We start from the raw sequence: 24,604 nt of genomic DNA, 5'->3' as shown, positions 1-24,604 counted from the left end.
TACGAAGACAGCAATCACTGGAGAAGGAAATCATGGTCGGAAGAATAGAAGGAACAAGGCGAAGAGGAAGACCAGCAATCCGATGGCTTAATACTATAATATAAGACCCTGGTGGACCTATCTAGGTTTTCACAAGATTGCTCTTCCTAATGAGCGTTCATTCATCAAGTCGACATGGCTCAATATCGAGCCAAAGGCATTACGAAAAGAAGGTAAAAAAATCAACTAGTATAAAAAGATGCCACTTTTTATGACTGCATTCTCAGAATTATTCAACCCCCTGAATAAAATAAAAGCATACATATGCAAAACAGGTTTTATGTCAGTTACTCCAGATGTAATAATCCAAGGCTTCATTCATTCCATCAAATGTGCTTGAGAGAAAACTTCTCAAATAACTCGACTTGATAGGGATTCATTAACTATGACATTTGATCGCATGTTAGAAATATGGCTAAGTTAAAAAGTTAAGAAGAGTGTTCACTGCCATGTAGAAAACAAGAAAATGGGTATAAAAAGATAGCAAAGGCATAGACTGTTCCTAGTGATACCATTGGAATCATAGTAAGCAAGTTCAAAGTTTAAGGAACACAAGCTATACTACCAGGATGTAACAGAAACAGAAGACTATCACCGGCTACCACCAGATTCATGAGGAGGCAAATGATCAAAACCCCTCAAATGACTGCAAAAGACTTGCAGCACATTTTGGTGGCAACAGGCACTTACATAGGACACTGAAGGTCTTCTTGCTTGAACATCAAGATGTATAACTTTACTAACTTAAAATCACAAGAAAAGTCAGCTCTAAAAAGTTCCAAAGCATATCAGTAATTCCCAGAATGTTTGGGATTCTGTTATGTACAGTGATTGAAGAAAACTACACCTTTTCAGGCATATGTACCAGTGATATGTCTGGAGGAGGAAGGATGAATTATCTGCCTCGAACTACACTCTGCATACTGTGAAGCACGGTGGTGGCTTGGTGTTGCTTAGGGCCTGAATTACTTCGTCTGATGCTGGAAATCTACAGAATGTGAAGAACAAGATGGATTCAATAAATCCAAGAAAAAATATCATGCTCTCTATGTCGAAGTTTTCGTTATTGGACCTTCCAACAGGACAGTGATAGCAAGCATATCTAAAGTCTTAAAGTCCACCAAGACTTGGTTTCAGAAGAAGTCCTGGAAGAATCTGGAGTGGCCATCACAGTCTCCTTACCCCACAGAAAATCTATGGTGCGATTTGAAAAAAGTGGGCTACAGCACACACAGGAGTAAATTAGAGAACTGGAGGCCATTGCAAATAAGGAATTGCCAAAGATTTCCAGGAACACTGCAGAAGCTGGTGTCAGGATATGCATCATGTTTTCAGTAGGTCAAAACAGCCAAAAAGTGCTCGACCAAGTACTAACGGTACTTCTCATGAGGGGTTTGAATAATTTTGGGTCTGCAGTAGCCATTTTGTTTTGAATTTTAAGAATCCACTTGTTATATCACTTGTATTGAGCTATATAAATTGTTCTCGTATCACTGTATTATAGTAAACAGAAAGTTTGCAAATTTTGCTAATAAATTTAATTTGCAATGGGAAGGGAGGGTAAAAATATGTATTGCCTATAGCAATATGATGTATATAGGCACCTTTCATTCCAAACATGTGAAAGGGAGTGTTTCTGCAGCTTCTGCATTAATAATTGCAAACCCTATTCGGCTGAAAGGGACCGTCATGGAAACTATCAAATCTGCCGTTTGTGATCATACCCTTGCCATATGTGCACAACCTTTCACGTGGTCAAAAAACTTCAGGACGTTTTTTTTTAAGGAGTGTTTCTTTTCCTAAAGTGGTTTTTAGAGTTCTTCAAACCTTTTTGAGTGTTTCCCTGAAGGATTTTTTTCAGCCTTCTGATAGGACAGTGTGTAGTTTTTCTAGAGAAGGGTTTTCAGCCTTGCAATCAGAGAGTCCCTAGTTTTCTCTTCAAGGTTTTTTTTGTGCTGCATTCTGATTGGTCCCTGACCTTCACTTTTTTTTTCCCAACTGGAGTTTTTCGAACCTTCAAGTGGAAAAAAAATGCTCAAAAGACTGAACATATGAACAACAAAGTGGTTTTACTATAAAAACTGAAATAATCCTCAAGAAACACTTGAAAGACATTTCCTAATAATTTTAGAGTGGACCCACTCCAAAAGACACATCAAAAGACTCCATGAGCACATACCCTTATTGTGAAACCATCACATTACTTATTAACTATAACCCCTATAAACCACAGTAATATGTAAATCTTTGTTTGATACGTATATGTCTGAAAACCGTGAGGAACAATGCAGAATTTTCTTCGTACACGCACAATTTTAGAAATTCATGCATTGCTCTTTATTGTTTGTTTTTTCTATTGTGATAGTTTCCATCATATGAAATCTCATCTTGGTGGATTGCGGAAAAAAGGAGAAAAACAAGGTATGAATTCAACAATCCCCATGCGTAAATGGGTTTGCAGCTCCTAGTGTTCACTGCTAAAATAATAGCAAGTTTCAATTCAATTTCATAGAGCCATTTCTAAAAGAGCAATACAGCGATTACAAGTCCGAGGACAAATAGGGCATTGTACGCTCTATGAGCAAAGCTGTCTGCTCTGTTTTTAGGTGATCGGTGCAGCATAAACAAAACACTGGATATCCTCCGACCTCAGTGCTTCTTTATCTAAGGCAAGATTCTACAAAACAGACTCAGGCTTCCATCATTTGCCTGACTATAGTTAGATATTTTTCTATTACATACCAGGTTTGTTAGGACGTTCGTAGCATCACGGCTAAGGAGCAACTGCTGCAGTTGCATCTATAATTCCTTAAGGCTTTAGTTTGTAGGAAGAATGAATTTTGTTGGAAATATAATTAGGAAACTGCATGTTTTCAAGAGCTCATGAACATGGAAAACAACATATTAAGCGACTTGCACTCTGGCAGACAAAAAAGTCACAAGTTTTGCTACATTTTCTTTTTCCTTTTTACGGTGCTGTCGCTGCTTGCCAAAATGTTGAATCTAAATTTTAACATTTTGATTACATACGAGGGGCTGCTGATAAGTCTTTGGCTTTACCCAGAAAGAAACGAGATAGGATGATGAAACTTTACATTTATTCCACATACTCTCCTGTTGTCAACACACGTCTTACATCAGTATTCCAAGTTCTGTAAGCCTAGCAAAAACAAGGATTTCGGTTGTGCCTCAAACCAGGCATCCGCAGCAGCCATGACATCAGAAATAGTGTGAAATTTGGTACCCTTGGGGTGTTTCTTCAGGTTTGGAAACAGATAATAGTCGGAGGGATCTAGATTTGGTGAATAAGGTGGTTGGTCAACTTGCTGGAAGCCCAGCTCTGCCAGTTTTGCCGTGGTCACTTGTGCAGTGTGAGCGGAGACGTTGTCTTGAAGGAACAAGATTCTTTTGGACACCTTTTGGCCTACAGGGCTGCCTTTAATTGGTTCAAAAGTTCAATGTAATACCTTGCATTGATGGTGGAACCCTTTTTGAAGGTAGTCCACTAGCAGCACACCCTCCTTATCCCAGAACACAGACGCCATCACCTTAGTTTCTGATTTTTGCACCCTAAACTTCTTTGGACGAGGAGAACCACTGTGCCTCCACTCTTTTGACTGCTCCTTGATTTCAGAGTCATACAAATAAATCCAGGTCTCATCCATAGTGACCAGTCGATCCAGGAAGTTCTTATCAGTCCAGAAACACTGACAAATGGACCGGGAAGCTTTCACTCGCATGATTCTCTGAGCTGTTGTCAAACATTTGGGGACCCACGTTGCAGATAGCTTCCTCATGTCCAAATGTTCATGGATAATGACAAAAACACATTCACAGGAAATCCCTATGATGTCTGCTATTGCTTTAGCTGAAATTCGTCGATTCTCCGGTATGAGGTTGTGCACAGCATCGGCGACCTCCGGAGCAACAACCACTCTTGGTCGTCAAGGACGTGCCTCATCATTGATGCTGAAGTGGCCCGTTTTAAATTTGGCAACCCAGTTTTTAACCCTGGAATATGAAGGACATTGATCCCCTGATGTCTGCGACATATGCCCATGAATATCCTTCATGGACTTTCTTGGAAGAAACAAGAATATTTTCACTCCTCTGCTCTCAGCTGCGGTGAATATCGCATTAGATTCTACCATTTTGTTTTCCCGCATGCATAGAACACTGTTGCCATAAGCAACAAACATGAAATTTTGAAAACATATATTAGACACATAAGGCTTTCATGTGATGTAACATTCGTTACCATAGAAAAAAAAAGGTCACAAAGCCTAAGAGCGGCTTTGCACGTTGCAACATCGCACGTGCGATGTCGGTGGGGTCAAATCGAAAGTGACGCACTTCCGGCGTCACTTTCGAGATCATAGTGTATAAATGCTAGATGATACGATTAACGAGCGCAAAAGCGTCGTTATCATATCATCGTTGCAGGCTTTTTCATAATTATGCTGCCGCGACACGTACGATGTAGTTCCTTGCTCCTGCGGCTGCACACATCGCTGTGTATAACGCCGCAGGAGCGAGGAACATCAGCTTACCTGCCGCCGGCAGCTATGCGGAAGGAAGGAGGTGGGAGGGACGTTTACATCCTGCTCATCTCCGCCCCTCCGCCGCTATTGGCCACCTGCCGTGTGACGTCGCTATGATGCCGCACGACCCGCCCCCTTAGGAAGGAGGCGGGTCGCGGGCCAGAGCGACGGTCGCAGGGCAGGTGAGTGCATGTGAAGCTGGCGTAGCGATAATTTTCGCTACACCAGCTATCACAAGATATCGTACCTGCGACGGGGGTGGGGACTATTGAGTGCGACATCGCAGCATCGGCTTGCGATGTCGCAACGTGCAAAGCCTGCCTAAGACTTGTCATCAGCCCCTCATATAAACAAACTTTCTGAGTTTTGCACTCCTGTCTTGCACACCTTTTCCCATCGCCATGAATTTGTCATAATGCAGTATACAAAGTGTTTCTTTAAGTTGACATCTGTGAGGGAACTGGTGGTTTGGGATGTTGGGAGCGCAATGTCATCTATATAACTAACTAGTCTTGGCTTCAAGGTTTGCCTTTGATTCTTTCTATGGATGTAGATTTTTTAAAAAAGACAAATATATCAAAATGCAACAAGAAATCCCGATGCAGGAAGATGTAAGTTGACACTTAACACAACAAAAGTCATTAAACTTATAATGTTGAGTTCTTACCTTCTGCATTCTGATATCTTTCTCAATCTTCAATGTAAAATGCTTCAGATCCCCCAATGAACCAACAAAATGCTCATTTATTGGGTGAAATGATCTTTTGTGCAACGCAACATATCTTTGTTCTCAATGGTGAATCATCTCGCTAAACAGGAAAGACTAACAATTCCAAGAACAGTGGAAGCCTATGTGGACTGAACCTTCTACTACAGATCGCTCAGTACACATTGTTTACTGATATCTGCCTGTGTAAACATGATATTAACCCCTTCACAAGCAAGGACGTATACATACGTCCTTGGCCGTGTCTGTCCCTTTAATGCGGGCCCGAGCAGCGAGCCCGCATTATTCCCCATACTTGTCTGCTGATCTGATCAGCAGACATGTACAGCTAACAGGCGTGGGTGAATCGGAGACCCTCTAGAGCACGCGGTCAAACTCTGACAGCACAATCTAACACTGTTCCCCGCCGTCTCCGGCGGCCCCATGACACGATCACGGGGCGCCAATGGGTTACCATGACAGTGTGGGGTCAGATGATGCACTTTTTTTTGCAATTTCACCCCACTTGGAATTTTTTCCTGTTTTCCAGTACAATATTTGGCAGAATGAATGGCGTTATTCATATAACTCGTCCCACAAAAAATAAGCCCTCAATTGGCTATACTGATGGAAAAATAAAAAAGGCTCTTGGAAAAAGGGGAGGAAAAAACAAAAACAGGAAATCGCCCAGGGGTGAAGGGGTTAAATGACCGCCAATATGTAAATGTTTACTAATCAGGGGTGGATTATTGTCGCCACACAGTCCATGTAAATGGATCCTTAGTTTAAGTAAACAATGAGCACTGAGTGATGTGTACTAGACTGTTCATTGCGCACAGACTGCCAGTGCTCTCGGCAGTGTTACACAGGACGATGCACTTCCGAGAACGATGATCTTTTATGCTGCAAAAAAATATAATTTTACCAGCTGAAGGAGAATTTGCTCATTAATTCAGTGATTGGTAGCCTGTTTCCACTGCAAGACAATCGTGAAATGAGCGTCTTTATCAATGTTTGTTCATGATTACTTTGCAGTGTAAATGCCCCTTAACTGTCTGAAAGCACCACTCCAGCGGTTTTCTTTTCACAACTGGAGTGGTGCTTTTAGTCTAAGCTCCCTGGCCCTACTCATATACTCATCTGCTGCCATCTTCATCTTCTATCAGCGCCGCTCTGGTTGGTCTTTGGTAGTTTGTGACTTGCTGAATCGCTGCAGTGTTTGATGGAGGGAGCTGGAGGTCACTCTATGAGAGCCTCATTCTAGCTCTTATAGACTTGCATTGAGAGCATGTGATGTAACTTCTAACTTCCGCCCTAGTCAGAAGTTGCATTCACAAGATGGCACCGTGGGACTGAGGCAGCGTCGATATAAGGTGAAGACACCGGAGGGCCAGTATGTTACTAGGAGTAGGACCTTAGATTAAAAGCACCACTCCAGTAGTGCAAAAAAACCCCATTGGAACCATGCTTTAAGTATGCACAAGTTATTCTAGCGCAATGTCAGGAGCAACTTCGGAACCCAGAAAACACAACTGTTATAGGGCAAACGTCACGGGTGTGCACTCAGGGAGAGCTGACCACTGCTCATCTACACTTCACTACATTGTAAGCGACTAAACAGCACCTCAACAACTTTGGATTTGCCTCAAGTGATTTTATTGAAATATCGTTTTCCAGATCCAAATTGAAACCCTGCCTGTGGTTATACTTTACTTATCAGCTCTAGCAATATTTACAGCAAGTCGAACCCTTTATGGAGAAGAATTCAAGCAGAAAACTAGCAAGCTGCAATGCAATTGTGGCATCCGCTATAGGAAGACCAGAGGTTGGTCTGAAAGGAGGGGGAAGCCAAAGCTACAGATAGAATTAAGGTGCACATGATTACTGAGCAAGTGTAAATGTGTTTTTCTAGCATATGCAGCCCTAAAGACGTCTTCGTAAGTTCCTGCAATCCAACTCAGACTATAATGGATCTCACAACAGCTGCATTGTGAATTCCAAATAATGCAACACCCCAAAACCTCCAGAAAAAAAGGTTAATTGCATATTTATCTGTTTACCGAAGCCTGAAATTTAAATTCTAGGAACAACATACAAGATAATTAAATTATAGTTTCTAGCATTAAATGATCAGATAGTTGTCTGGTAAATTAGATTTCCACTCATCATCAGTAAGACTATTAATACAGCCTGGCTGTCTAGAATAATGTTCATCGAGTGTACTGTTACTTATTGGAATAGAATTGGTAGTAGCTTTTTGTGCTTTTTAGACTAAATGAGAGTAGTTTCCTACACGGAGATTTCTTTTTTAAAGGGAACCGGTCACCAGATTTGGGCCCTATAAGCTGCGGCCACCACCACCGGGCTCTTATATACAGCCCATGGTTCTGGGTGAACATTGCACCTAGGTTCCTTTTAAATAGAATAGTGGGTGCCAAAGCAGGAGAACAGCGATGCGGCTAAATTGATTCCGACAATCACCGCTGCCACCTCAGAAGCACGCAGCACAACTTGTTTCCACTTAATCTATTATATAGGCAACAGGATGATATGGGTTGTCACAAAAGGAAATTACATTTTAATCAATAGATCTTGGAATAATAATAAGTTCCACAATTTGATCTGTGATAAAACAAAAAAAATATTCCTGTTCTGAGATAATCTTACATACACGTTCCTGCTATGTGCTGTGAAATGGATATGTCTGACTGTACAGGGACATGGTCTGATCATACCACATCTCCTGGGCAGGGGAGGATGCAAAAGAGTATACAGACATTACAGCACAGGATCACAGCTGATTCTTTCTGTGAGGTGAAACACTTATCTGCCTGTTTTTAAATAGGCAGAGAAAGTTTTATCTCACAGAAATAATTAAAGTTCAAGCTAATAATGCAAGTACTTAAATTGTTCATATTTATGAGATTCATTATGAAGTATGTGAGACATATAACACATAACTGTGACTAAAAATTAAAAATGTATAAATTAGAGTTTTTTGCACATGGCAATGTACATAAAGCACTCCTGTCGCCTACGCCATGTTCACACAGGGCTTTTTTTGGTAAGTTTTTTCCTGACCGAAACCTGATCTTGTGGCAGGAAATCTCCTTTGAGTCATCTGCGTTTTTGATGCATTTTGGTGATTTTTCTACAAAATGGGTTGTATCTATGAAAAAACGTTGCAGAAACGCTGCAAAGAATTGACAAGCTCATTCTTTGAAATCTGCAGCAAAAAGCGCAGGTATTTGACAAAACAGTCAGGAAAAAATCTGCAGGTGATTGTGGGTGCGTGCAAGAGATTTCAGAAATCTCAGACTTTGCTGGGACTGTAAAAAGCAGTGTTTTATTAGCATGGATTTGCATAAAACCAAGGCAAATCTGCAGCTCAAAAGCAAAGCAAAAACTTATCAAAAAATCCCTGTGTGAACATACCCTTATATATTTTTGCTGTATCCTGTGCATTGTGACTAAATCATGAATTGATGTTACTGTTGTATTGGTAAAGTAAGAAGTGAATTTTTTTAAATTATTTATTTATTTATTTTACTGCACGATATGGAGCCGCTCACCGGTGGCTGTGATTGGTTGCAGTGAGACAGCTGTCACTCAGCGTGGGGGCAGGTCTGCCTGCAACCAATCACAGTTATTGGTGAGCAGGGAAGGAGTGAATATGTTATGAGCCTAATGAGCGGCCGGCTCTGGAAGATGAAAGAGCTGCCACGGCAGCAGTATGACAGCCGCCCGGTGATCGGTGAGTATGAAGTGCTTGCTCCTACCCCTTTTTGCCCGATTCTGGTCCCCATAGACTTTATATGGGGACTGTATCTGGCCAAATACCAGCGATCAATCCCCGCCAACCCGAGTCTAGTCAGAAAAACGCACCAAAACGCATGTGAAAATAACAACTTGCGTTTTTCATTGCAGATTTCCACATCTCATTGAATTCAATGGGTGAAAAACGCCAAAAGAATTGACATGCTGCATCTTTGTGGTCAACACAAAGACGCAGCCAAAAAAAACTGCAACGCACGGACAGCAAAAATGAAATCTCATAGACTTTGCTGGGGAAGGAAAGTCATGCAGTTTTGAGACCAAAACTGCACCCAAAAAACAAGCAAAAATGCAGCAAAACATGGTGTGTGCACTTAGCCTAACTGTTGCATCGGTAGCTTTAGGAAATATAGGAATCGGAAATGAAATCCTGGTGGTGTAAGCACTGGTGGCATCAATGTATAAGCCTCCCACCCCATTTCTAGAAATTTGTCTGGTTACATATGCAAATATATATATATATATATATATATATATATATATATATATATATATATATATATATATATATGTATATATATATATATATATATATATATATGTAGATATACACACACACACACAGTATATACATATATTTATATATTTTGACATCTCTAGAATTACGCTTAGCATAAACTTTTATTTAAGTTAGCATTCACCATTCTTTGCATTGCATATAATATAAATATATGAAACACGTTGTTATCTTATCCACAACTAGACTTCAGCACAACTAAGAAGAATTTAATTACTGCCAGAAGAACTGAAGAGAACATTTCCGACTCTTCACAATGGATAAATGTGAGTGAGCACATTATCTTGTCAACTTGATAAGGAAACTATGTCATTTTAGTAACTAGCACAGTAAAATACACTAAAAAAAGTCCGTCTGTCTAGAAATTAAAGTGACTGATGCCAAATTGGGATCTCATTAAAAAGTGTTTTCGGTGTATTGAAACTAGTAGAAACACTGGAGCGTGCATGTGGCTGTCATGTGGACACATCTACCTGAATGAAGGAAAACCTTCCCTTGGGTGCTAACATAAAAGTGCAGAGATGAGAAGCAGAAGGAAATCCGTCCTGTTCAAAGGATGAATCATGGTATTCTGTACAGTTACTATGAAAAGAAACGCCAATAGGTAGCCCAATCTTGGAAATTCTACTACTGAAATAATAAGAATAGTTATGAAGGTTTTCTTCAAAACTGACCGGTAGGTCATAAACTGTGCTAATAAAATGGTAACAGTCTCTTTAGAAGTTAGAGGGCTTTAACTCCAGTGCCACAACTCCAGTGCCACCTATTAGGTGTAGCAATCCCAAAAGTCAATATCGACCCATTAACAAGTCTTGCTACATGACTTGGGATAAAAAAAGAAATCCGATATTCTACGTGCAAGTGTTTGCCCCTCATCAGTGCAAAGCAGGAGGTCTAATATATGAGACCACGGACAGGGAGTCTAAGGGGTAACATTTCTCCCTGTGTACAGTACCAAGTCAGCGGAAGGAAACATATTCCATGCAATACTCTTCTGCTAAATTAAGTATGGATATAGCCTTTTCAGAGAGGAAGAACACTTGAAGTGTAGTCCCAACTACTGGATCTAGAAATCCTAAAAGTCAAAATAGAACCTTTAATGAGCCTTCCCACATGACTTAGGATTTAAAGCCAATGCAACGTCACCATTAAAGCCCCCGTTACATTTAACGACTTACCGAAAACGATGCGACCTGATAAGGATCGCTGGTAAGTCGCTGGGAGGTCGCTGGTGAGATGTCACACAGTCAGACCTTACCAGCGATGCAGTAACGATCAGCTGCCTGTATAACGATGAGCGACCTGTATAGGAGGTCATTGTAAGGTGTCAAACACAGCAATGAGTCCTGCCCAGCAGGACATCACCTTTGAAGAAAATGGTCCGGACCCTTCGGCAACGACTAGCGATCTCACAACAGGGGCCTGATCGCTGGTAGGTGTCACACATAACGAGATCGCTGGCAAGATCGTTATTGCATCACAGAAATGGTGACACAGCAACAATCTCGTTAGCGATCTCGTTGTGTGTGACGGGACCTTTACAGAAGTATGTTTCATGGTGTTTAGAACTCATCAGTGCAAAGCAAGAGGTCTTATTTGGCTAGGTGAGAAACTCCTAACAGAAGCACTAAGGGGCACTTTGCACAGTACGACATCAAATGCTGCGATGCCGTGCGCAATAGTCCCCGCCCCCGTCGCAGCTGCGATATCATGGTGATAGCTGCCGTAGAGAACATTATCGCTATGGCAGCTTCACATGCACTCACCTGCCCTGCGACGTCGCTCTGGCCGGTAAACCGCCTCTTTATTAAGGGGGCGGGTCGTGTGGTGTCATAGCGACGTCACACGGCAGCCGGCCAATAGAAGCAGAGGGGTGGAGATGAGCGGGACGTAAACATCCCGGCCACCTCCTTCCTTACGCATAGCCGGCGTGAGCCGCAGGACGCAGATAGATGTTCCTCGCTCCTGCGGCTTCACACACAGCGATGTGTGCTGCCGCAGGTACGAGGAACAACATCGTAACATCGGTATTTCCCAATTCATGGAAATGCCGAACCCTACACCGATGATACAATAACGACGCTTTTGCGCTTGTTAATCGTATCAAAAAGCATTTACACACTACGATATCGACTGCGATGCCGGATGTGCGTCATTTTCGATTTGACCCCACCGACATCGCAGCTGCGTTGTCGTAGTGTGCAAAGTGCCCCTAAGAGGTAACGTTACTCCTTGTGGAGAGTGCTAAGCTGACGTAAGGAGACTTATAAAATGCTGGAACACTTTATTTTTCTCCAATATTCTGTCTTCTACAATGACATTGGGACACTCCCAGGTGTGTCTTGTTACAAGGATGAATTGTTACACCATTCTAAAACTGCCCAAACAATGAAGACACTGTTACAGCCTTTTTCATGGAAGATACTGCCATATTTAGAAACATAGCAAGACGTCTGATGGCACAGCTCATGCTGGGTGAATAGTGTGAGAGCCATATAGGGGTACGCCCCTTTCACACATATAGATTGTTATGGATGGAATAAGAGATTGGTGACAACTTGACGGGTTCTTTCTCAACATCCTTCTTGGACTGTACTGGAACCGAATACTAAATGTGAAAGAGGGCCAAGTGAAAAAAGTCACCAGGTCAAAAGTCCCCAGTTTTTGTTGGTCCCTTGATTATTTTGTTTTGTTTTACTTTTTAATTCACTATGGAGTTCCAGAAATAAGGGCCTTTTAATTAGAGTGCCCAATATAATAATTTGTATGGTCTTTTTCAAGTGGGCGTTGCTTACAGGGTAATTATGCAGCGGTGACGAAAGACATTGCCACAGAGAACCCTGTGAGCAACGCCCCATTGTAAAGACCAGAAAAATCAACACTAAATAAACAGGCATAAAACACTAAATGAAAATCTCTGGAACCATATGACGGATTTAAGAAAAAAAAATCTGAAAACTTAGGAGAGCAGTGGGAATAAAACAAGAGCAACAGGTTCTCTTTAAAGGGAACCAACCAGCAGGATTTTCATACATAAAGTAAAGCCAGTGCTATACTGGCGCTATGATGCTGAATGTAACCATACCTTTTGTTCTGAGATGGGATGTTTTATTTCAGAAATATGTGCAAGTAAAGTTCCAGCAACGCACTGCTATTTGATTGACAGGTGCAACCTGAAGGGAATATGTGGGTCGGGTCTAGCTATCCATTCCTGCCCCTGTCTGGCTGTCTAGCTTTCCTCCCCTTGTCGCCGTCATAAACATTAATTCCGGCGCAGGCAGATAGACAGGGGCGGGAATAGATAGCAAGACCCAACCCATATATTCCCTTCCTGTTGCACCTGTCAATCAAATAGCAGTGCATTGCTGGAACTCTAATTACACATATTTCTGAAATAAAACATCTAATCTCAGAACAAAAGCTATGCTTACATTCAGCATCCTAGTGCCAGTATAGCACTGGCTTTACTTTAGATATGAAAATCCTGATGGTTGGTTCCCTTTAAATGGCAGACCTATGTGTCTTCAAAGTGTGCCTACAGCAATACTCTTCTGCCCATGAGGAAACTCATATATTGTGCACTGGCAATATTCATTAGAATCAGACCAGTACATGATACTCCATATTTTTATCTAAAATAATAGTTTCCACGTGAAATCAGGGTATCCGAAGAACGACTTGTAAAAAAAAAAATAAGCAAACAAGAAAAGAAAAGTATGAGGGTGTACAATTAACCTAGGAGGCTGATGATGTAAATTGGAGAATAATGGGTTATAATTGCCAGAAAGCTATACTGGTTCTCCTCTAACATAGAAGGGGTTGGCATTTTTGGCCTGTCCTTGTAGAAGATTTTTCTTTTGTCTACCTTCTTCCTGTGGCAGTTAATCTGTAAATAAGTGAATCATGTGGAGAATAACAATGCGCAGAAATCAAAGGGCAAACGCAGGCTGAGCAGTGTGCAGAATTGGGAAGGAGATTGCTATAAATCCATTCAGTGGAGCACATGCGACCTGAGGTTTCTCACTCTCTTATCTCGGCTATTGTTTGGTGAGTCACATCAGTAAAATCTCCTTCACACTTAATACAATTTGCGGCTTAGGGTTCTTATTAATTTGCAGCCACATCTCAGACTTTCCTGTGGGTTTTACTTCTATTCTCCTCACATTGTTTGCCACATTCTTCTTTTAATATTTCCCTTAACACTTTTTGATAAATACTCGCCAGATTAAACCATGTAGAGGCTCCTAGGCAATTGTTTCTTGGGGTCCTTCTAGCAAATTATTTCCCAATAAGTTTTTAAATTGACTAACAACAATTTTAATACGTCAATTAAATTTTATTAAAGAGAACTCTATTTATTAAATAGAAATTAAGGTAATCAAACCTAATTATAACCGAAAAAGGGTAATTAACTAACATTGACTTTTGTGTAGGCCTAAATACTCATCTGTGGTGCCAAAGCTTCTACTCATGAATGTCCACTTGCAGCCACCTACCTTTCCTCCACTCTCACTCCTGGCTCTGACCAATCACACATTTGCCAAGCCCGATCACATAGATGACCCTCCTCTACTATTCTACTACATCATTTTACTACCATTTACTGTAATATTCACATCAGATCTCGGCTGCTCTAGGTGACCTCCAATGTCAAACGGCCAACACACTGATTGTAAATTTTCTGGCGTATATGCTTTCTGGAGGCGGACACTCAGATGCAGTAGACTGCATCTGGGTGTCTGCCTGCAGAAAGCATATACTCCTGATAATGGTACACGACAGACCACATGGTAACTCTGTCTGCACAATTATAGTCAATGGGGCATCAGCACATGCGTCCGAAACCTTCTTTGCGGGGGTTCTGTTGGAAGCCCTTACAACACCACTGAACAGAGATCACAACGGAGTGTGAAAGTGGCCTTACATATTTGTGTATACCTAACATCTCTGAACACCATGTTATGGGTAACTTCTTTCCTATAGCTACTGGATTACATCTTCTGTTATAATCCAGACTTGCATTCACAGTTCTGTGAGCTTCAGAGCTGAAATCACAGTACTTCTTTGGTAAATGCAGAATTTACAATAGGACCTAGAACTGGTGTCAAGCTGTGGAGGTCAGTCTCAAAGGCAACAAGCTGTAAACAAAAGAACAGTATAAATATAAGAAAAGCTTATCATTTTAATAAGCAGTAAAATGCTAAATTGCTTCTATTTATGAAAATGGGAATGCAACTTTAAAGTAAATCTGTCAGTAGCATCAACCCTCCTAAGCCATCTATAAGGGCATGCAGGTCATACATAGTTGAAGAAAATGATACCTTGATATTTGTGATCTAATATCTTATTCCAGAGAGATGCACATTTTTCTTAATATGTGAAGAAGCTGTTAGTATCTAAAGGCAGGGCATAGATCTCCCTGAGAATTTGCCCCAGAGCTTACTTTACATTACAGAAGGCGTTATAAGTGTGGTATATAATGGATGCACTTTGCTTTCCTGATCTCACTGCAGAACAGTGTGTGATAATAACTAACACAATATAACAGAGCTGAGATTTGCCTCATTACAAACACATCTGCAGCTCTCCTCACACAGGGATGTCAGCTGTACTGCACAGCTATGCCTGATTACAAGATTACAACTAACACTTCTGTTGCTCCCATGTCACAGATCGCTACTCTGTGAGTACAGCTAAGTAATATGAGTACAGCTAAGCCGACAGCACTATGAGAGGAGAGCTGCAGCTGCGTTTGTAATGAGACAATGCTCAGCTCTGCTGTTATGTGTTAGTTATAATCTCACACAGCTCTACCCTGCCATCAGGAGAACAGATTGTTAGTCAATACATGTCATTACACTGGTAATGCTATCTTTCATTCAAAATAAGCTTGAATGCAGATTCTCAGGGAGATCTAGGTCCTGTCCATAGATCTTAAGAGCTCACTAAACAAATGAAATAAGTATATTTCTCTGGAGGAAGACATTGTATCACAGCTATCAATGTATTGTTTTTACAACTTCCTATGACCTACATGCTTAAATAGACAGCTTAGGAGGGTTAATTTTACTGACAGGTTTCTTTTAAGTAAATTATATTTATAAATATAAATTGTAATGGTATTTAAAAGAAAACTGTCAGGTTCCTGACTGTCCCAAACTGCTACCACGGACGTAGGCATGTCTTACTGAAACTACCATTTTTTAAAAATGTTCTATTAATCCCCAGTGCGGCATATGCAAATGAGACGGTAATAGTCCTCTAATGATGAATCACTGGGCATGATCGACAATCTCCATACAATTGCCCTAATGGTAGGACATTCTCGCGCATGCGCTCAATGTGCCAATAGTCCTAACCTAAGGCCAGGGCAACACGGGGCACTACTGCAATCCTCGCATGACACTCGGCTCACGCTGACAGCACAGCGGGAGCCGAGTGTCATGCGAGTGTCACTGCGACTGAGGTCCGATCATGCGATCGGACCACAGCTGCGGGGGGGGCGGGCCGGCACTGAGGAGGGGAGGGATTTATCTCCCTCTCTCCTCCGTTGCCGGCTATTGCCATTCTCGCCCTGCACTCGCAGCACACCAGTGTAATGCGAGTGCAGTGCGATTTTTCTCTTGCCCCATACACTTGAATGGGTGCGAGAGAATCTAGGATCGCATTACAGTTGCAGCATGCTGCAATTGTTTTCTCGGTCCAATTAGGGCTGAGAAAATCGCTCATGGGTGCTGACAGACAGGCTAATATTGGTCCGAGTGGAATGCAATGTTTTATCGCATTTCACTCACTCCAATTTTCATGCTGTGTGTCTTAGGCCTAACAGGGATTGTATGAAAATTGTCAATATAACAAGGAAATATGATTAGAGTATACACTCATACTGCTATAGAAATGGTTTGGTGAAGTCAGGAGACCTGAAAGGTTTCGTTTAACCCCTACACTGCCCAGCTTGTCTTCACCTTCCTTACCAGGCCATTTTTTTCAATTCTGATCAGTGTCACTTTAACTTTTTTTTTTTAGGTAATAACTATGGAGTGCTAAAATTGTTTACTCGTGACATATAGTATATCTTTAGTGGTAAATGTAGGTAAATAATTTTTGCATGCTTTTGTGATAATATCGTACTTTTAAACTTTTTATGCTAATAAATAAGATTTCCCACTTGTCTACGTTACATCTGCATCATTTTTTAAACATAATCTTTTTGTTAGGAGTTAGAAGAGTTAAAGGTTTATCAGCAATTTCTCATTTTTCACATTTCCAACAAAATTTACAAAACCATTTTTTTAAGGACCGCGTCATGTTTGAAGTTACTTTGAGAGGTCTAGCTGACAGAAAATACTAAAAAGTGACCCCATTCTAAAAACTGCACCCCTCAAAGTGATCAAAACCACATCCAAGAAGTTTATTAACCCTTAAGGTGCTTCACAGGAATTAAAGCAATGTGGAAGAAAAAAAATGAAAGTTTTACATTTTCCCACAAAAATGTCACTTTAGCCACTTCAACCCCCAAGTACTACACACAATTTCATAACATTAAGTTCTGAAAATAAAAAATCAGTTTTCTCACAAAATTGTTGCATTATCCCTAAATGTTTTTTATTTTCACAACTTTAACAAAAGAACAAGAACTGTAGAATTTGTTGTGCAACTTCTCCAGAGTATGTGGTGAAAGCTACTGTTTGGGCGCATGGCAAGACTCAAAAGTCAAGAAGTACCATTTGACTTTTGAAACACAAAATTAGCTGGAATCGATGCCGCACCTGCAGTATTTGCGGAGCCCCGAATTTGCTTAAACAGTGGAAACCCCCCACAATTGATCTCATTTTGGAAAATACACCCCTCAAGGAATCTATCTAGATGTGTGGTGAGGAGAAGTATTATTTGAGTCAGAAGGGGAGTGGTATTTTGGCTGGAATAGATTGTGGACACATTTGAAGTGCCCTTGACATGCCAAAACAGCAGAAACCCCCACAAGTGACTTCATTTTGGAAACTACACCTCTAAGTGAACTCATCTAGGGGAATGGTGAGCATTTTTAACCCTTAGCCCAATGTTATACAATCCTGTGAATTGCCTAAGTAAATTAAATGTAACATTTTTTCCACTAAAATGTTTCTTTGGTCCCATATGTTTAATTTTGAAAAGAAGTAATGGGAGATAATAAAACAATAGTATTTGTTACGCAATTTTTCCTGAGTACACTAAGGGGCACTTTGCACACTGCGACATCGCAGGTGCGATGTCGGTGGGGTCAAATTGAAAATGACGCACTTCCGGCATCGCATGCGACATCGCAGTGTGTAAAGGCTGGATGATACGATTAACGAGCGCAAAAGCGTCGTAATCGTATCATCGGTACAGCGTCGGCGTAATCCATAATTACGCTGACGCAATGGTCCGATGTTGTTCCTCGCTCCTGCGGCAGCACACATCGCTGTGTGTGAAGTCGCAGGAGCGAGGAACGTCTCCTACCGGCCTCACTGCGGCTTCCGTAGGATATGCGGAAGGAAGGAGGTGGGCAGGATGTTTACATCCTGCTCATCTCCGCCCCTCCACTCTGATTGGCCGCCTGCCGTGTGACGTCGCAGTGACGCCGCACGACCCGCCCCCTTAACAAGGAGGCGGGTCGCCGGCCACAGGGACGTCGCACGGCAGGTGAGTGTGTGTGTGAAGCTGGCGTAGCGATAACTTTCGCTACGCCAGCTATCACCACATATCGCTGCTGCGACGGGGGCGGGCACTATCGCACTCGGCATCGCAGCATCGGCCTGCGATGTCGTAGTGTGCAAAGCCCGCCTAATACCTCATATCTGGTCGAAAACAACTGATGAGGCACAATGAAAAGCTAAGTAGGGAAAGAGTGCCATATTGTAATGCAGAATTTGCTTGAATGGTTTGAGATACCATGTCACCTTGGCAAATCCCCTGAGGTATGAGAACAACTGATCCCCCCGTATGTGAGCCCATTTTACAAACTACACCTCTCAAGGAATTTATCAAGGGGTGCATTGATAATATTGACACCCCAGGTGCCACAGAATTTTATACCATTAGGATGTAAAGAAAAAATAACAAAATTTTTACCATAAAACGTTTTGTTTTAGCCCCAAAGTTTACATTTTTACAAAGGAAAATAGGTAAAAATGGCACTAAAATTTGTCACACAATTTTTGCTGATCTTGGCCATACACTATATGTGACTGTACAACATTGCTTAACCATAAGGCGAAACTCAGGAAGGAAGGGGCGTTATTTGACTCTCGGAGTACAAATTTTCATACAATATTTTGCAAAATCCATATACAGGGCCCCTAAGTGCCAGAAGAGCAGAATCTTCCTTAAGTGACTGCATTTTGGAAATTACACCCCACTGAAAATTTATGTACAGGTGTCGTGGCAATTTTGACTCCATAGCTATTTTCCAGAAACAAGCAACAATGAATGTTGCTGGGTGAAAATTGCAAATCTGCCATTGAAGTGCCCAGTACATTGTAGTGACCAATACGTTGTAGTGCCTATACATTGCGCCCAATTCGTGCTTGTTGAGACACACACCCTGTAAATTAAGTAGGTTTGCTGACTACAGAGATGCCAAACATGTGGGCGATAATGTGGTTTAGGCATAGTGTGGGACTGAGAAAGGAGGGGGGGGCATTTCGATTTGGGAGCACAGATTTTTGCGCAATAATGCTTTTCCAGAGCTTATGTGTTACCAGTAAAATAGAACCCCCTATTAATTTTTACCGATGATGGACCAGAGTGGAGACTTTTTTTTGTGGATTGAGTTAAAGCTTTGATTGAGCACATTTTACATAACATTTTGGATCACATTTATCCTGTGCCGTAAGCTGACAACTTACATCAGTGTTTCCATCTAGATCTCTGAATATCATGTTTCAAACAAACCCCCCGAGGGATCCATTCACTATGATCAGGCAGCAGAGTTAATGTCAACTCCGTCTGGGCTCTGTTCAGTAGTGTCACAAGACTTTGGTTGACCACACTTTTATGCACGCTTAAAAAGATGGAGACCACCGGATAATAGGACAGACTGAGTTCAAGGTAACTTCATCCGCATCATTACAGTGAATGTTCCCTCAGGGGCTCTGTTTGAATGACATATTTTAGAGATTTACATGGAAACCTGAAGGATAAATGTAAGCTGAGGCTACGAACTTTTGGGGCGAAGAATGAATAAATAAACAGCAGTTCAAAAATTGCTTTTATATATATTTTAATGCTGTTCGCCATGCAGGAAAAGTGATTGGATGGCTTTACTCTTACAGTCAGTACGATTATCATAATACCATGTTTACATTGAGGGTTTTTCATGTTTGGCTACTATCACACACTAAAAAACGCTTTTTTTTTGTTTTTTCATAGCCATATTTTGAGAACTATAATATTTCTGCCAACAGTCTTGTGACGTCTTGTTTTTTTGTGGAGTGAGCTGACGTTTTTATTAGTAACATTTTCAGGCACATAACATTTTTTGATCGATTTCTATTCCAGTTTTTGGGAGGCAGAATGAACATAAAAAGCATTTCAGGAATATTTTTACTGCTTTTGACTGTTTGGTAAAATTAATAAGATGGCTTTATTCTTCGAGTTAGTATAATTACAGCACTACCACATTTATGTGGGTTTTTATTATATTTTGCTGCCTTTTTGACATCCGAGTGTAGTCCGATTTTTGCAGACTGACAGAATTTAGAAGGTGGAAAAAATGTTCTTTTCTCTCCACTTCCGAGAAAAACATTATTATAAATTCGGTGCATTGTTAGACTCTCTAGTGTAAGTTTGTACGGTCTAATTTGACAGTTTAGATAAATTTGCCATGATGTCAGTTCTACCAGTAGTCGTTCCTAAATAAAAAGTGGACCTTATGATTGGAAGTGATTTTTCAGTAAAATGTGCCCAATTTGTTCTCGGATTGATATACTCTGGACATTGTACACTACGGAGGTGCTGGAAGGACACTGTATTCCCTGTTCGTAGAAGACGCTGTGGTGAATGGTGGCTGATGGACAGCTGCTGCAGTCTCTCCCATCCATCTTTCAGCAATGTGTTGGTGGAATATAAATAGTAGCGGCAACTAGTCAAATTCCTGGCGTCCTGTTTAGTCACCATGGCAACATTTTGTTTTCGGTATTAGTTTTTATGTATAACCCATGCTAGGATTTAGGGTTATGCTATACTCAAAATGCTTTTTCTGCAGAAAGCAATATATCTAGAGGTTACTGCAGCAATAAGGCTATGATTCAGGCTGGCAATTATCACTGCTATCTACTGATACGTAAGTAGCCAATACCAGTTTCAATAATTTGTGCAATACTGAGCCTCTATAACTGGCATTTGTAAATATGTCAGCACCACAATTGGGTTCAATCTATATATATGTAAACCCCTATTAAGGTTGCGGGGAACCATATAAATTCTAGATATAGATTTCTTTATTATGTGATGGTTTTGTGGTGGTTCCTGCTGTGGCGTTAAAATACATTAAATCCACACACAGTATTAAATTTACCTGCCACAATGCACAGTGGAGAAGAGCAATGAAGTTGGCTGTAACACTGACATACTGTCACGCTAGTAACTGTTAGGTAGCAGGGACATTGTACACTCGAGTTGTCCCTCAAGGTAGGGGTCCCTAGGCTAATCATGGTCCCCAAGATTACCCCTGAACGTGGAGATGCTTGGGTCCCATACCTTGCTAAACTCCTGGATATGACTCACCTAAATGTCCCCTCCCCCACAAAGGAGTAAAGGAGTAGAAGAACAAGGAAACAAACTGGCAATCCAGGCACGACTACAGGAATGACAAGGCTCCAAGATCTTCTCCAGATGGAAGTTGCGCTGCTGCTAAACAAATGAACATCTCTGCTTAAAGAGAACCAATCACCAGGATTTTTGTATATAACCTAAAGCCAGTGCTGAGGTCATAGCCATGTGACCAGAAGGTGCGGGGCCTCAGCCAACAGAAAAATGTTGCTTCCTGATATCAGCTTTGTTGTCTGAGGCTCCGCCCCTTCTGGTCACCTGGTATGACCTCAGCACAAGTCCTGCAAGTCAAACATTAAATTGATTGTATAATACTTATGCTAATTCTAACAGGGGTAGGGGATAACTAGGAATATATTATCTGATCCTCAGCTGCTGTCACTCAAGAAGCTGATGATTTTATAAACTTTACTTTCTTGGATTTCAAAACCTAAACAACCGAGCTGATCACTAAAGATATATAGAGAATCAGTGTAATACTTATTATATGTTCTGAGGATTTCGATAGCGTAGGGCAATGATCAGCAGAGACGAGTTTTTGATACAAGATGTTTTATAATCTGTAACCACGGTAGATAACAACGGAACAAACACAGCAATACAAATACACACAATACCTTCCCGAAACGGAGCGGAGGGAATTCCCGGGGCCACGCACCGGACTCCCCCAGGGAGACCACCAGAGCGAACCCCTATACAGGGACTGTCCGGCAATCACCCCGGAAGGCCTAAATGCGCAGCAGCCGGGACACAAGGGGCAAGCGGTAAAAGTCCAGGAGTGTCCGTACGGGATGATTGTCCAGAGTGGTTACGAACCAGAGAGAACCGGGCAGAGTGCTGACCGAAGATGGCAGACGGAATCCGGGCACAGCTTGAGAAACCGGGTAAGGTCCAGAGTCGGTCGGTCGGTAGTCTTTAGGAGGATCCAAAAGCAATCAGGATTAGCAGCAGCAAAGCAGGAGCACACAGCAAGCAGTATACTCAGGCACTGGACTGGGCTGAGAGGCGGCCTTTTAAGCAGCTGGACAGGAAGTAGGGCAACAGAACCTTAAAACTCCATGGTAACTGAGGGCAAGCTCATTCAAAAGAGAACTGGAAAACCTGGAAACCTGACATTACTCCCCCCCCCAGAGACGGCCTCAGGACGGATCAGGGCCCGGCTTGTCCGGGAACCGTCGATGAAACTGAGCGATCTTCCGGGGTGCCCGAATGTTACCCACCGGTTCCCAGGAATCGTCCTCGGGGGCGTACCCCTGCCAACGTACCAGATATTGAAGCCGACGACGATGGAGCCGGGAGTCAATAATGTCCTCAACCACGAACTGCTCCTCGCCGTCGACCATCACAGGCGGAGGAGGAGGCACAACACGACCACGAAACGTATTAGGGGAGACAGGTTTGAGGAGAGACACATGAAATACCGGGTGTACCTTTAGATGGTGCGGCAACCGTAGCCGACAGGCCACAGGGCTCACGATCCCGGTGATCTTAAATGGACCGATGAATTTTTGTCCCAGCTTCTGCGAAGGAACACCCAATCTCAGGTTTTTGGTGGACAACCATACAGAGTCCCCTACCTTGTACATGGGTGCCGGTTTTCGGTGAGTGTCGGCCGACCTCTTGTAACGCTCCTGGGCCGTAGCCACAGTGTCCTTCAGAACCTCCAGATTTTGTCGTAGCTCTGTCAATCTGTCCTCCACCGCTGGCACCGAAACCGCAACCGGTGACCTAGGCAAAACATTCGGATGGTAACCTAAGTTAGCGAAAAAGGGCGTTACCTTAGTGGAGCTGCTCTGAGTGTTGTTATATGAGAACTCCGCCAACGGAAGCATCTTCAACCAATCGTCTTGGAGATGGCTGACATAACATCGAAGGTATTGTTCTAGGGTTTGATTCGTCCGTTCGGTTTGCCCATTTGTCTGAGGATGGTATGCAGAAGACAAACAGACATCAATCTGGAGTGCCGTACAAAACCCCTTCCAGAATCTAGACGTGAACTGCACGCCCCGGTCAGAGATGATCTCGTCTGGTACCCCATGCAATCGGAATACATTCTGGATAACCAAATCCACTGTCTCTGCGGCTGAGGGAAGACCGGTACACGGAATGAAGTGAGCAGCTTTAGTCAATCGATCTACCACCACTAAAATGGTATTGTGTCCGCATGAGACTGGCAACTCCACAATAAAATCCATGGAGATAGACCCCCAAGGGCGAGATGGCACGGGTAACGGTTGGAGGAGTCCCGTAGGAGCCACACGAGGGACCTTGCACCGGGCACAAACCACACATGAGTGGACATAGTCCTTCACATCCTTTAAGCAAGTAGGCCACCAGAAAAAACGGCTCAGAAATTCTTGCGTCTTCTGTACCCCCCTATGACCAGCCAACATGGAGTCATGGACCAACTTGAGAACCCGAAGTCTTACGGCCTCCGGGACATAAATGCGTCGCTCTCTCAACCACACACCATTCCGAAGAACAAGCGTTACATCATTCGGGGGGGCAGCAAGAAATACGTCACCATCATAGGCCAGCTTGATGTCCTTCCACAAGTCCTGGTCCTGGATTACTCCAACGAAATTGGCATCCGATAACACGGTCTGAGACGGGGTTCCAGGCACGGAGTCCACGGCGTGGATTCGGGACAAGGCATCGGCTTTCCCATTACGTGAACCTGGACGGTATGTAACGACAAAATTGAATTGGTTAAGAAATAGGCTCCAACGGGCTTGCCGTGGAGACAGGCACCTGGCAGACTTCAGAAATTCCAGGTTACGATGATCTGTGAGTACTATCACTTGCTGCGCGGCTCCCTGTAAGTGGTGTCTCCATTCCTTGAAAGCGGAAATAATCGCCAATAATTCCTTGTCCGCAATGTCGTAGTTCCTTTCTGCAGGGGACAACCGGCGGGAAAAGAAGGCACACGGATGCAAGAGACTCTTGTCCCCGGTCCTTTGAGAAAGAATGGCCCCTAATGCATAGTCGGAAGCGTCGACCTCCACGATAAAGGGAAGTGCGGGATTCGGATGGACTAATATTGGCGCTGAGGTAAAACATACCTTGAGACGATGGAATGCTTCCTGGGCCTGGGCGGACCACACAAACTTCTGTCCTTTCTTGGTTAACAGAGTGATGGGACGGACAATCTCTGAAAAGTTACGGATAAAGCGT

The 24,604-nt window shown here is 42.4% G+C and overlaps 1 protein-coding gene across 2 annotated transcripts in view; it reads right to left on the bottom strand.

The window, feature by feature from the left end:
- TMEFF1 (transmembrane protein with EGF like and two follistatin like domains 1) overlaps window positions 1-24,604 on the bottom strand; it is a 314,378-nt gene that overhangs the window by 117,715 nt on the left and 172,059 nt on the right. The gene's annotated exons all lie outside the window — the stretch shown is intronic.

This window comes from Anomaloglossus baeobatrachus, chromosome 6 (assembly GCF_048569485.1).
Source record: "Anomaloglossus baeobatrachus isolate aAnoBae1 chromosome 6, aAnoBae1.hap1, whole genome shotgun sequence".
NCBI classification, from domain to species: Eukaryota; Metazoa; Chordata; class Amphibia; order Anura; family Aromobatidae; genus Anomaloglossus; species Anomaloglossus baeobatrachus.
Note: the sequence above shows the minus strand (reverse complement) of the source record. Positions and strands in the feature narration are given on the sequence as shown.